Source organism: Triturus cristatus, chromosome 4_1 (assembly GCF_964204655.1).
Source record: "Triturus cristatus chromosome 4_1, aTriCri1.1, whole genome shotgun sequence".
Lineage (NCBI taxonomy): Eukaryota > Metazoa > Chordata > Amphibia > Caudata > Salamandridae > Triturus > Triturus cristatus.
This window is the reverse complement of record NC_140585.1, coordinates 851,546,590-851,560,879: the sequence shown is the minus strand read 5'-3', so window position 1 is coordinate 851,560,879 and position 14,290 is coordinate 851,546,590. Positions and strand designations below refer to the sequence as shown.

General features: G+C 49.6%; 1 protein-coding gene across 3 annotated transcripts in view; it reads right to left on the bottom strand.

Annotated features, from left to right (window-relative positions):
* The window catches only part of SFMBT2 (Scm like with four mbt domains 2), an 819,725-nt gene extending 805,999 nt beyond the window's left edge, over window positions 1-13,726 (bottom strand). The window contains exon 1 of one of the 3 annotated variants that reach the window (XM_085653540.1): window positions 13,376-13,726. The gene's annotated coding sequence lies outside the window, so the exon portion shown is untranslated. The remainder of the gene's footprint in view (window positions 1-13,375) is intronic. The other 2 variants (XM_085653542.1, XM_085653541.1) reach the window with 2 other exon arrangements.
* Between the last annotated feature and the right edge of the window lie 564 nt (window positions 13,727-14,290).

Sequence of the window (14,290 nt, the reverse complement as noted above, 5' to 3'; positions counted from 1 at the left end):
CTAGCACAACCATATAACTGTGAGGTCCTCTTTGTGATTTTAGATGTTATAATTACCTAAAACTGTGAAACTGCATATCTCCGGTTCTGATGATTGCATGTTTGCCATTTTGGTACTTTTTTATTTTATTTTATTTATAAAAAAATGTTGATGTTTTTCTAAACTGGTTTGGGATTTTTCTTGTGTTGTGTTTTGACTTTACAACTGTTTGTGTGCTGTTTAAACACTTTACACTTCGCCTCCAAGTTAAGCCTTTGTGCTAAGCTACCAGAAGGTTAAGTACAGGTTAATTTAGTGACTTTTGTGGTCCAACCTCAAAAGGATTGTGGTTGCCACGTGAGTAGGCCGTCCACCCCCACAACCAAGAACTCTGATTTCTTACAATAAGTCTAATATTTAAGGTGGATTATGAGCTACATAAAGTGCACCCCAAAATGATTCCTTGGGCCCTGCACTCTGCACTCTATCCTGCCCCTGCCACTCCTACAACCCTTGACAAAGTTTTGGTGGGCCCGACTTCAAAACATTTAGCTTAGAGGGGTTCGGAGCAAAAAAAGTTTGAAGACCTCTGGTGTAAACAGTGATCTAAGAAAAATTGCTGATGTGATGTTTCAGCTGTGCTATCTATATTCACCTCAGAGATTGGTAGAGGCCCAAAGACGATATACATTACCAATTTGCTTATTACATAATGCTATTTTAGCTCAAGATTTAATCATGTTGTTTATCTCTCCGGCTAATAAATTTATTTGTCATAACTTGTAAACGTTTTTTTTAAGTTTTGAAGTTATTTTGAGGGAAAAGCGTACAATCTTGACATTTTTATTAAGTGTCTGTTGTACATGTGGATCAGACAAAATGACCACTTATTAATCTTATGAGGCGTTTTAAAAGTTTTATTATTATATGCTAACAATATTAATTTTATGTATCTGTATTTTTTGACCTAAGGCGAGGTCTGAATCAAATAAATAGTAGTTGACCTATATTCACCTCCTTCCATAGGACTGGCAATTTTTCATAGATTAATGTGACCAAAAACGTCAATTAAATTTCTCAAGCAAGATTTGCAAACGCTGAAAAGATAAGCACACCGCTCTCAATATAATACATATTACAGTAGGTGATTCACCTCCTCAAATAATGTTAGACAAATACCACTCTAAACCAGAGTATCTTCAAAACCCTTAGAAGCACACAGTAACTTCAGACATGGGAAAACCCAACCAATGCATAATCAATTCTTTGGGCTCTTTGAGAAATATCCAGATTAAATCAGAACACTACCTTATTTTTTCCCAATCAGGTACTGATTGCACTGTGTACGAATGGAAAAAAAATATTCAATAATTCATAATGTTAGGCAATTTATGTTTTGTGCAGTGTTTAAATGTGTTTCAACCCACATTACTTTTAAGGAGTTCCTTGTTTGGGGACAAAATTGGAAGGACTTGTTGATCACTCCCATGCTCCCTTTCCTGAGTGGCCAGGTGCCTATGATCTGCATGTGAGACACATGTACAAGTACTCTCTGTGAATTAATGCATATTCCTTCCAATGTGTGCACATGAATTTCACGCACAAGTTGAAGAAATCTTTTCTGGGTAAAGGTCTCCCTTAAGAGGCCCTATGCAATTGCAAGTTGCCAATGCAATGTTGCGTGCCTGGCTTTTTTAAATGAGGCCAGCAAAACTGGACAGCATGATTTGTCTACAGGCTGTAGGGGTTTGTCCATTTCATACCCTGTGCTAGTTTATGTGTCAGCTACAGACAGGAGTAGAAATGTCTGTGCTCTATGCTGAAAAGCATTAGAAGAGCAACGATGCAAGAGCTAAGATACCTTATTTTGTTTCTTCATTCATGTATAGTTTGTACATACTTTATAAAACCGTGTAAGCATCAACTATAAAAAAACACATCATAAAATGTTTTTTATATCACTAAATTAATTTAAAAAACAAAACTCGAAAAAGTCTAAATGACTTGCTTCTGGCTGCAGTTCAGACACGATTGCCTTTGATTGCACAGAGCAGAGCAGTGGAATAAAATGTATGCATCGTGATCCTGCTATGACATATTCCAAATCGCATGCTGAGATGACCTTTGAGCAAGAAGTGAAAGGCTCATTCGCATGGCGGTGCAAGCTAAAACAATATTTTGGTAACTTGAACACTGTACACCCATTATTGGTTAAGCAGGAATAGATAAGAAAAGCCAGTGGCGTAACGGGAAATGACGAGGCCCACCTGCAGAACGTGATGAGAAGTCCCTGGATCTCCTATGTCTCACATGTATTCAGTGGCCTTGGGCTGAGTGGGGCCCTTGAATGGTTGGGGGCGCATGTGCCTTTGGTGCTGTAGGGAGTGTTGGGCTTCTGAGGAGAACCTCCATTTGCCAAGTCTGCAAACCTCACAAACATCTCATCGGCGAAGTTTCCTAACTTTGCCTGATCTGCCAATTAGAAACGTCCCCGTCACACCCGCCCACCTGGACTGCTTCCTAGCACAGGAAGTCCCGCCTATGGAAGGCGTACATTCTAAAGGTGATGATAGTATTCTATGGCAGCCCTGCCAAATTTCTAAGATCCGTGTGTAATGAGCTGCTCCAGTCCTTGTTTTTTCTTTCAATTATGGAACTTGCAGTCTTGTTTAGTTTATTATAAGACAGGACTACAAGTCCCAGAATTCAAAGGAAAAATTGACTGATGAGGCCCATGGACGTGGGAAAGCTGCCAGCTACGCAGTACTGTGTGGCTAGTCAGAGCAAGGGGCTGGTGATGGCGGACGGAGGCCCACCTGGAGCACAGTGGTTGTCTGGAGTGGCGTCGGTACTGGTGGGACAGGAAGTGGAAAGGGAACTTTCCAAGTGGGGGAGGCTAAGGGGGCAATGTGAGGGCAAACGGTGGCGCATGAGATAAGTCGGGGGCCGGGCTTCCTTCACGTGACGCAGCTGTCACGCTGAGCGGGTGGCTGGCCGCTTCTCCTGTGTGCGTGGGCTACTTTCCCGCGCTCGCCGAAGTTATGCCGAAGCCGCCCTGTTGTTTTTAAACTCAACGCTTCACAAAGTTCTTTAGAAGGCATTCGTAAAGCCGAAAGTCACTTCCGTTTGCAAGTTCGCACACCTCGTATTTTGAGTGAAGTGTTAAATTCGAGTTTTGCAGACAGAAATACTGGAAAATAGGCACAATTGTAACCGTAAACATTGTATGCGGGTTTCTGTCCCCATACAAAGCTAACACCGAAAGCAAATTGTGAAACCCAATGCAAACTGGATTGGTACTGGTGAGTTTTAGTGCATTGTTTGACTTAATGCTAAAATGAGGTCATCGTCCACTTGACCTCTGTAGACGTCACCGGCTTCAAACTATAAACGGCTGACGAGTGTCTCCCCAGAAGACACCGATCCTAAATTGAGGGCTGACTTCCTAGAACCATCAACCTCCCCGTGTCCTGTCACCCCAAGGAATGAATTATTGTAGGAACCTACATACGGGCATGCAGCATGCTTTTAATTACAAAACGCCCTTACTGCTTTGATAACATCTTTTATGTGTGTCCACTGGAATGGTGCAACATCGGTCACTGTCCACCATGCTGTGCCCCTGAACCGAACGCATTCTTCTTTGAACAGAATTTTACTTAATTAATTTTTCACTTTTTGTTTCTGTGCAGATTTTTTTATGACATTTTTTTTTATTCTTTAATTTTAAAAACGTGCCTCACCAAGTCACAGGAGGCGACAGTAAAACTTGAAAATTCTCAACTTTGCGCGCCGTCTTCCCCCGACCAAGAGCAGAGTTTGCCACACTAAGGCATACACATTTGAACCGCTGACCATTACCTCGCCGATTCTTTATAACTATATCTGCCCACACATCTGAGCCTCCTCCCTCCGACTGCATTTCGCAAGGAGCTGAAGACATGGATCTTCGAGCTGCCTCACTAATCCCTAGTCCTTGCTAGACCGTCACCCACGTAGCGCCTGGATAGTTTCCTGGGGGATGGAGCGCTGGGCAAATCCCCATAACATATCTGCTGATAAAGTCTGCACGCTAGTGGTGACCTTCCCACACTGAGGCACGCGGGGTGAAGTTGTTACCGAGGCTGCAGTGCTGCGGGGCACTTGGTTTGGATGTAAACTGTATTCAGCCTTCAGTTCTAATGAGAATGTTGTAGTCACGCTTTTGTTGCCGAGATTGTGGCGTAACCTTCCAGCAGGGCCACTGGAATTATATGGCACGGGAGGGCAAAATAATGTGGCAGAAATGACTAAATTATACCATCGGAAAAGTCAAATTATGCGACATAATGCAACACATTTTGTGATAGTAGTACCTCATTTTTTTTACATGTAGTTGGTCCAATCTTTCACTTCATTAATACCAGTTTAACAACCAAAGACAGCAATAATCAACAGAAGGGGGCCAGTCAACCTTTGTGAGGGGCCTTCCACTGAGTGACAACATGTATTGTTGTGTTTTAGTAACTTTTAGTTAAAATCTGCAGATTGTGTAACTGATGATGGATTATGAGGCAAATCCAGCAAGTCCATAATTATGCAGAAGATGCTGCAAACTCCCATAAGTCCAATGGCCTTGCCTTCAAGTCAGAAATGTCTGTCCTTGCACATAGCACTGTTGACTATGCACCAGCTGCAAAAACCTGGGTCACCTGCAGAAGACACACGGTGAATCGTTAGAGCTAGCTCAAAGCTATAGTCTTCCGCCAGTTACAATATGAGCGCAACTCACTAAAGAAGGAATTCATATTTGTTGCTGACAGTGGAGCCTTCTTTTCATTGGCTGTGCACGTCCTGGTGAAAATGTGAACGGTGGCACACTTCCAAATGGAGAGAAGGGGAAACCCTGCCAAGGGATGCGTGCCCAGCAGATCCCACATCGTCATACAACATACACTCCTTGACTGTATTCTTGCCTTTGACCCTGTACAGCACTCCACTGCCTTTTCAGCTAGGTTTGTGCTCTGTAAATACCACATACATACATGCTATGCCTTCAGACTGGCCTACCTAAAGCCCCGAAGACTCACTACACCGCGTCTAAGAGACACGTAGGGCTGAGTCACTTGTCAAGTAACGGCCTGGCGTTCGGGCCTGGGCAGACACTTGACTGACCTCAAATATCACCATCTACGTGTGGGACAATCCGCCCCTGGCCAGGCGCTTAGAGCCATCAGTCTTCATTAACACTGTGTGGACGGGCCCTGTCCTGCTGCCCCAGGGTCCCCTGGGGTGTTCCTGGCCTGCCAGTAAACAATAATGAGTGACTGCAACCCAGGAGGTCGGAAAGAAGTCCATCTATCTAGCAGCAGTGGAAGCCATGTGTCCTTCCTCTCGTGAAGAGCAGACCCCTGGCACCTGCTGGTGCGCCGGAGCTCTGATTGATATCCAGGTAGTTCCACAGTTGCTCTTTTTCCAATGACCTAGTTTTGGGTCACGGTCAATTCATGGTCGGGGGGAGGGGGGGTAACGCAATTTACAAGCAGAGGATGATTGGAACTAGGCGCATGCACGTGAGCGCGGCCCCTCCAGTTTATGAACCGGGTGGCATGTTCAGCCTACTCACAGAGTCTTCATGGAACGGTGAGGGGTGGAAATTATGTTTGCTAAAAGAGAGAGAGAGCAGAGGTCCTGAATCACGGCCTAGGCAGGTACCCCTTTGGTGTTTTGCAATAGTATCTATCCGTGATATTGACACTGTCACCGTTTTAATAGATGAGAAAGAAGGTGGGCGTGCTTTCTGGTTCCACTATAGTCTCATCACAAAATGTAGACGTTTCCTTGGTTGTCCCCCTGAATATAGAATTCACAATATCAATGGGACACAATATTCAGGACAGAATGCTAAAAAATAAAATATTGACAGGTATGTAAGTTTAGATTTTCTATGTCTAACTCCACATATATGTGCCCATCCAGAGTGCGTGCAATGAGGCTAAGTGAAACCTCCACTACCAAGGGCATGTGGGAGGAGGGTGGACATATGAGCACCCGAGACCTATTTAGACTGAACATGAGGTTTTTTCTCCCATGTCGTGGTATTCGGTTTGTTTGGTAAATATCTATGCGAGCACCCTAGCAGCTCCCAAAGACTTCATCAAACTAGTTCAAACAAAGGCCCATGTGCCTACTGTTTGCAATGACAGCTCCTGCATGTCCCAGTGACGTCCGGACATATTACACTGGATGACATTAGCGCCTGGACCCCCTCATATCCGAGGGATGGGGGCAGCCACTGTATCCCGTGTAACATGGGTGAGTGGACGAGGATCACGCCAGCCCTGGATGTGGCCCACTCTCTCAACACACATGAAAAGGGAACCCCGTGTGCCTTGGTTGACTCGTATTCTGACCCACAAATGGGGGAGGAGGGTTCCCCATGGCGACGCCCCTTGATCTGTAAATCATATAAAGCCCTCGGTTGTTTCCTAATTAACATTATGCTTTCTCGGCCTGGGCAACGAGGTCTGTTAACATTGGAATGAACATTGTTTCCTTCAGATCAGTAGCAGCGCCCCCTGCCCCTCACACATAGCGGTGCAGATGTCTAATACTCCTAGCGCTTAAATCCTGGGCCTCCTCTAGACACCCTCCTCGCACCTCTGGGGTGCAGGAGGTCTGGTGTAGGCCTCTCTTGCAGTGAACCAGAAGTTGGGAGTGGTGCACCACTATGAAGCAAAACTTGTTTCTCAAAAAGTCATATAGTCTTGTTTGTTTTGTCTTGGTAGATCCTGTATTTTCACAAGTATCCAAACAAAGTTACCAGCCAACACGTTTCGTTCATATACAATGAACTTCTTCAGGGCATAATATGCGGTAGGGTCTTGGGGGGAAGGTGTCGAGTTCCCCCTGGCCTTTCCTGTGATCTACTAAGACAAAACAAACAAGACTATGTGACTTTTTGAGAAACAAGTTTTTCTTCAGAGTAGTGCACCACTACAAACTTCTGGTTCATTCTCTCTCTGCCTAGCAGCTGGCACCCAACGACGGCAGGTGCTGGAGTAGTTTTGTGCACACTCCTCCGAACATAGCAGCAACATAACCAGGAAGGGAACACAGCAGGGGAGTGCGGTTACCGTGTCCGCAACTGTTCTTGGCCTCTCTTGCAGTGCTCTTTCGCACACACAGATCTGCTGGGCTCTCACGCAGCGGCTTCCTGCACTAGCCCCTGAAGTCGGGTCTGACCCCCTCCTCTCTAGAGAGGGTCCTGCACCCCACGCACAGGGTCTCGCTGCCCGCGGGTGCTCGTCACATCTGTTAGTGGGATGTCGAGGTAATAACATATCCCCCAATCACCGTCTAAGGCCTTGGCAGGTACGTAAAGTACTGCCTGAGAGACAAGTTAGGGGTGTTTTTGCGCTTCGTCGCTTGGGGTGTAACAGGTCTCGCTGGAAAGCCGCCGACACCTGCTGGGTAACTGGTAGGTGAAAACCCGACAAGAGAAAGGAGGGCGCGAAAACTGGAAGGCAGGAAAGACGCTCCAGAACTCGACAGAGGGGAAGAGAGCCGGCTGGAACGGGAAGGGGGGGAATTGTTTAGAGTCGGAGAGGGAGAGCAGAGTGAGATCTGGGCACCGAAAATATGGCATAAACGGGAGACTGATAGAAGCAGAGAACATACAGGACTGGGGGTGGGGCACTGGTAGGAATCGAGAGAAAGAAAAGGGAGACGGGCTGGGGCCTACGAGAGAGCGGATGGGGCGAGATTGCGGAGGTGAAGGCGGTGGGGCTGAAAGTGAGCGCGAGAACTCAAGGAACCGAATGGAGAGGGAGAGAGGTATATTTGAAGAAAAAGACAAGGCGAACATAAGAGGAGGGAGATCAGGAAGAAAGAAGAGGGGCGGGAAGATGAGGATAAGGGGGAGAGAGAGGTGTTTGGAAAGGGAGGGGGTGACGGTGGTACAAGGGGAACAACGGAATCGAAAGGAGAGGAGAAACGGAAGAGGAGAGGATGGGTGAGCCCGAGAGAGGCGACAGAAACAGAACACGAGAGGTGGCCTCTACCGGAGAGATGACAGAGAGACCAGGAGGGTTGATGAAAGGGAAGGAAAGAGTGGGTACAGGCGGGAGAGACAGAGCGAAGGAGAGGAGGCCAGCGAGGGTAGGAGCTCGAGGGGGTGGTTTCTGGGCCAATGGACCGGGGTGGATGTCAGCCCTCGAATGTTAGCACAGAGGTGAAAGGTCCCCTGTCTTGACCACCCCCTCCAGGCTCAGCTGCTCTGCTAATGTGGGTGACAGCGCCCTGGGCGTACCGGTGCTGCCACACAGTGCTAACACAAGCCTCGCAAGGGGTTAATACCCCCCCCCCCCACACACACGAATCTCACACCCTGGTAAAAGCTCTGGAGCTCGCCCATCAGCTCTCCTCCTAATCCCCACTCGGGAGGGTGCCACCTCTGGGTACACAAACACATTCTTTTTGAGATACAAAGTCAAACGCAGGTCTGCCGACTCTCCCGATGCGGCCGAGACAGCATCCTCTTGTCCCCCCGAGGGTCTGTGCACACTGATACCCCCCCTCCCGCGTGGCGCGAATCTCTTCTTTATTCAGGAAGATGGCTCCGCGCAAGAAGAGGAGACGTCGGTGGGGTTTGCCATGTTAGCACGTTAGATCGCGCCCACCCTGGCGCCCTCCCTCCATAGATCCAACAGAGCAACGTCTGCTTGTGTTGGAGGAAGGAAGGAGTAAGTGTTGACCCGTGGTTGTTTCAAATCTACCTCTGTCGAGCACCCGCCCTGCAGCCCTGTGACACGGAGGCGTCAGCCGCCGGGGGAAGAGGGCGTCCCAAGAGCTAAGCTGGGCCATATGACCCCCTGTGACCCCACACTGGTGCCTCGGACCTCCGTCACTATTCCAAGGTGGTTTGCGACCACTTGTGTCTGTGACCCACAAGTGTCTGTAGCCCAAAAGTGTCTGTAGCCCACAAGTGTCTGTAGACCAAGAGTGTCTGTAGCTCACGAGTGTCTGTAGCCACTAGTATCCAAATGTCAATGGGGTCTGTATCCACGGTTGCCAATAGCCCACGAGCGTCTGTACGCCCTGGGGTTGTAGCCCACAAGTGTCTGCATTCCAACTGGGGCTGTAGCCAGGGTTGTCTGTAGCCCGAAAGTGTCTGTAGACTCCGGTGTCTGTATTCCCATAGTGTCTATCTCAACGAGGATTGTAACTACTTGTGTCTGTAGCCCAAGAGAGTCTGCATTCCAACGCAGACTGTAACCGCTGATGTCTGTAGCCCTCAGGTGTCTGTAGCCCTCTGGTGTCTGCATCCCACAAGTGTCCGTACTCACTTGTGCCTGTAGCCCACACGAGTCTAACAACTGTTGTCTGTAGACCACAAGTGCCTGTAGTCACTGGTGCCTGGAGTCCAAAAGTCCCTAGAGTCTATAGCCTACGGTGTCTGTATTCCATTGGCGTCTGTGGTTACTGGTGTCTGTGGGTCACTGATGTCTGCCTGTAGTTTGCCGATAGCTGTAGTTCCGTGGTATCCGCTATGCAGCGCCACTGGTGCCTACACCCCACTGAGGTCTGTATCCTCCATTTCGCAGGTCACTGGTGTCTATCGCCCAACGGCAGCAGCTTAAGTGAAATGCAACCGTCCAATAAGTCCAGGCGCCGCGTGCGGGGCACAGAGCTGGGTCTGAAGCCCAGCCCTTCCCTGCAGACCCGTCTCCGTGCCCTCCTCGCGCCTCGTCGGCTGTTTCTGCGGTTCCCTCCTCGGTCCCATCCCAGCTCCCGGCTGCTCCGCCCGTGTGTCCCCGGCCGGGCGGGGTGTGCAGTGCACTGGGATTCCAGGGAGAGGGGGTTCCAGCAGGGCGTCAGGAGCAGGGGGAGGGGCAATCGCTTGTACATGACGCCAGAGCCCAGAGATCTAGTAATGGCGTAGCCTCACAGAGCTCCGTAGTTTAGAGCTGAGGGAGTGGTGTGTGTCCGTCCGTGTGTGTCAGGGAGGAGGGGGAGGCGGCGGGGGCGTGCTTGAGCCGAATGTGATATGGGCTGTCCAGTCCAGTCCAGTCCTCGACATCCACTCAACAGAAGCAACGACTGGGCTCATCCTCCGATCGAAAGTCAGATTTAGGGGCTCAATGACAAAAATGCTATTTTTGCCCCGGTGAAATTCAATAGATGTGACTTGCCCTGTACATGGTCAGCGTGAATACCCAGTATAGCTGGTAATAATTGTCTGGGCAGGGGCAATGCCACTACAAGCTGATTCCTGTTTACCGCTTTGCCATCATGGCTAAATTAACTCCAACCATAGGTGGGCTACCGTGTTGCAAAGCCTCAGGCGCTAGTAGCCAGGGCTTCTGCCTTCTGATAGCATATAGCGGACACACACGAGCACTGTACGAGCTTTTGCCGGCGCTTGGGCTGTTTGCTTTTTCTCACTCAGGGCCAGCTCTCAGCGGCAGGCGCTCTACCCACTGAGCTATCTCATCGGCGGTGTCGTAGTCTGCCAGGCCTCATTCTATCCATGACGCACACACTCCACCCTAGTGCTGATAAAATGCGCCGTCTCCTTCCCAGCACCAGGAGGCCATCGGACCTATCTGCAGGAGCGATCGACATGGAAGCCGCCTGAACGAGCTTCATTGGACAACACAGTACAGTTCTGTCGCACGTATGCGAACATATGCCCCATAATGCTTCTTGTCTGAGTGGTGGCTCTTGCTTGACTTACCGTGGAAACGCAGTCTAGCGCCTCTGCACCACCACTGGTGTGTTAGTATATGTTTTAGGAGCTATTTCTATAGTTTTATACATGCAAGCATTGACGTTTGTATGACAAACAATTCGATCACGCTAGAGTGTGCGTGGGGGGGAGGGGTTAATTGCTTGACCTTGGCACAATTATCGTATTGAAGTACACTTGGGGCATTGGTGAGGGACTGGCCTAATTACACCTGTTTGCACATTTGCTGAGTGCATGTGAACTTAGTGTGCAAAATCTTCACAACTGACGCGCTTTTTTTCCTCGTGTTTTCTTGAAATCGGAGAATGCACTCTAAAAAAAATCCACGTTTTAGAGCATTTGAAATCACCAGCTACCTGGCAATGTCAAAGCAATGTCATGTGTTTGTTACTGGTTTACAGCGGCCTCTTGCCCATTTGTTGAGTGCCACCTTCTAACTGCTGCTCTCTCTGCAGACATAAGAGATGGGAGGTTTTTATTAGGATCCTCGTGGCCGCAGAACAGGCTTGTTGGGTTCGCAGAGCATGGGCCAATACAGCACAGTCAGCGGCACCGCGGATTATTTAGCTCTGTGAGGAGTAGCGTCATTCTTTGAATAGGGTGGCCTGCCCATTTCGCTCAACAGGAAGCAGCGTACCTAGGTGTGGTGTTGTGAAAGGGAGTGTGGCATGCGTCGTAGGTCACTTCTAGAGTGCTATTGTTCCGTCAAAAGCGTCACACTCGCTGGTTGCTCGTGTGGTGGTCTTAAATTGCAACAAAAAATACAAGTGAGGCTCACGGAAGCCATCCGCGCTTGATAAAGCGCTCTTGCCACCAACGCGGGATTTGGAAGAAGGCTGTGATGCACCACTGCCCCGTTTTGTATCGTCTGTGCTAGAGCACACTGTGTGCCCGCACCCCATGGCTGACAAATGCAAGGCTCTTCCTGCAGAAAGAGGAGCACGCTGCAAAAGAGCAGATAGAAACATCAGACAACCCGAAACACGGAAGTGGTGGTTTCTGCCGCCAGCCCCTCCTCTGCAAGCACCCCTGCAGCGTGCGCTGTAAACCCGTGGCAGCGCTGAAACCCCACCTCTCCACACCTGCCGTGCAGCGCCTGACATACCCACAGTCCGCTCGCGCCCGGCTCCGCTTCTCTCGGTCTGGTGGGTCCAAACCCGGCGAGCTCGGTGTCGCTTACCTCCTCCGGCGCGTCCGCGCGCTGCTGTGTCTACAAATTGGCCACCCGATATTTTTACACTGCACCTCTAATTGCCATGTGGTCAAGAGCTGGAATGTGCCTCGCTGTCACAATATCTGTCTAGAGAAAGCGAGTACCTGCAAACACGGCTATCTAGGCTTGTAGCGCAGCATTCGTGAGTAATATATGGCATGTCCTTCTGCATGCCCCCCCACTTTAGCCCCCCCAAATCCCCATCGTCCGTCACACCTCACTGTATTCTCCCTCAGGGCAGCACGACGCCGTTCCCGCCCTCACACCTCTGAAGTCGCTGTTGCACTTTGCGCATTTTCATGCTGGGCACTTTCCTCGGTATTGGAAGAGTTCGCGCGGGGAAAAAACGCCGGCGGCCCTCGGGACACGTCTCGCTGCATTTCATTCGCTGATGCACCTCTAGGGGCACCGAAAGAGACGCGAACCGGACTCGGAGGGGGCCCAGGTCGTTTTTTTCCCGTGGAAAATCATGGGATTCCAGCTTTCCGGCTCCGTCCCCGCCATGTTGAAAGTGTCAGATTCGACCAGTTCTCAGCATGGGGGGGGGGGGGGATGGGGGGGGAGGGGAGGGCTGAGGCTTAGGGGCTGACGGGGCAGATGGGCTCGGGGACTAAGTGGCTGACGGCCAGAGGGGGACAGGGGGTCCGAGGGACTGAAGAGCTGGGTTTGCCGGGTGAGAGACGGGGGTCTGCGGGGCCAGGGCCTGAGGTATTCATGAGTTAGGGGTGGGCGGTTGAGGGAAATGAAGGGCTGAGGAGGAAGGACGCCAGTTTTACGGCCAGATATTTAATATCGTTTTTCCAGTTCGCGCTGTCATTAAACGTATCACCAAAATCTTAAACCAACTCGATAAACTTGAAAGTGTGTCTTGAACCCTAAAAGGGTCGTGCACGTGACATCACCTCTTTGGGACCAAAAATACACTGACATTTTTAACACTCACAAGCACCTCGGAAATTAGTCCTCCTAACCTGGTGTTGATGGAGGCGTGAGGGGTGGGGGGAGAACAGGCGCCCAGTACATCGTTCTAAACACCTTTGCTGTCAACTGTTATCGATACACACTTAAAACAATTGTTTTGTGACCCAGATCACGTTTGTAAATTGGTGATAGAGCGACTGTGCCAGGACACTGGTGCAATCTTTTATATGCAAAATTAAAACTGCACCTGATTAAAGAAATGACAACTGCCAATGCCCATCCAGCCACCCTTCATGACGTGGAGGCAAACAACACCAGTGAAAACCCACCGAAAGAAAAGCGACAATCAACGCGGCACACACTGCAGCCAAGCGAACACTTTGCAGAACTTGCTCTCAGCATTTCTGTTTTCAGACAGAGAGGAAAAAAACAGCCGCCTCCGATCAGGAAAAACACCCTGTAGAAACCGACGCGGGGTTTGGGCAACAGGGGACCCCGAAGCCTTGCTGGAGGGTCCTTTCATTGAACCTTACCTGCCGAAGTTCTGCCCCCGTGGGTCTGTTTCAGGCCGCCCTGGGCAGGAGGGTACGAAGGCGAGCTCTGCCTCTCTCTCTCTCTTTGCACAAGCCTTATTCCAACATGGCATCCGCTCAGTGCGCATGCGCGCTGCCTCCGTTTATTTCCCACACATAAGTCTCTCGGGCGGCTCCGTCAGTGACCCTCTCCAGTGCTTGGAAAGTGTCTCGGTTCGAAGTGAATTGTAAGGAGCGCTCGCCCCACTGCCAATTCGATGGCTGTGGCTGGATCCTTCCCAGGAACTGCCAGGACCCAGTGCCAGGCAGGCAGAACAGTGCTTTGAAGTCCCGCGCGTGGTTGAAGTCCCTGGAGGCGGTGGATGTAGGCGTTCAAGTTTTGTGTCACAGAGACGGGTACTGGCAGTGCCTCCTTTGAGACAGTGCAGGGAGACGCAAAAGCACGAAAAGACAACGACACGGAAACTTACACACCAATGTTGTGTTAAAGAACAGCCAACGCTGTTTCCTGGTTTTAACAACTACGAAAGTACGAGCTCAGCGAAAGAAAAACACACATACAACGAATGACATCGAAACCTAAAACATCTGCATATATTGTGCGTCATTCAGAAATCGTCCAGTTGGGGGCATTGGCTAACAAGCTTCAGTAGCACTGCGTTTTACTGTATATTTTAGATTATACAGGGGTGATTTTAGTTGCTCGCCAATTATTCTTATGTAAGAAGGAGGCTATCGTCACACCTCTCTCCCTCATCAGCCCCAAAATTCTTACAAAAAAAACAAAGGGCCTTCTGTAACAAGGCGTCCCACTTTCCTGCGTGGATCCTGCCAGTTTAGCCAAAGGGCACCAGTAACCCACGCCAGACTTGGGTGGAAGGGCGACCTGTGCAAGAAGTCCAAAGGCCTTGGGCG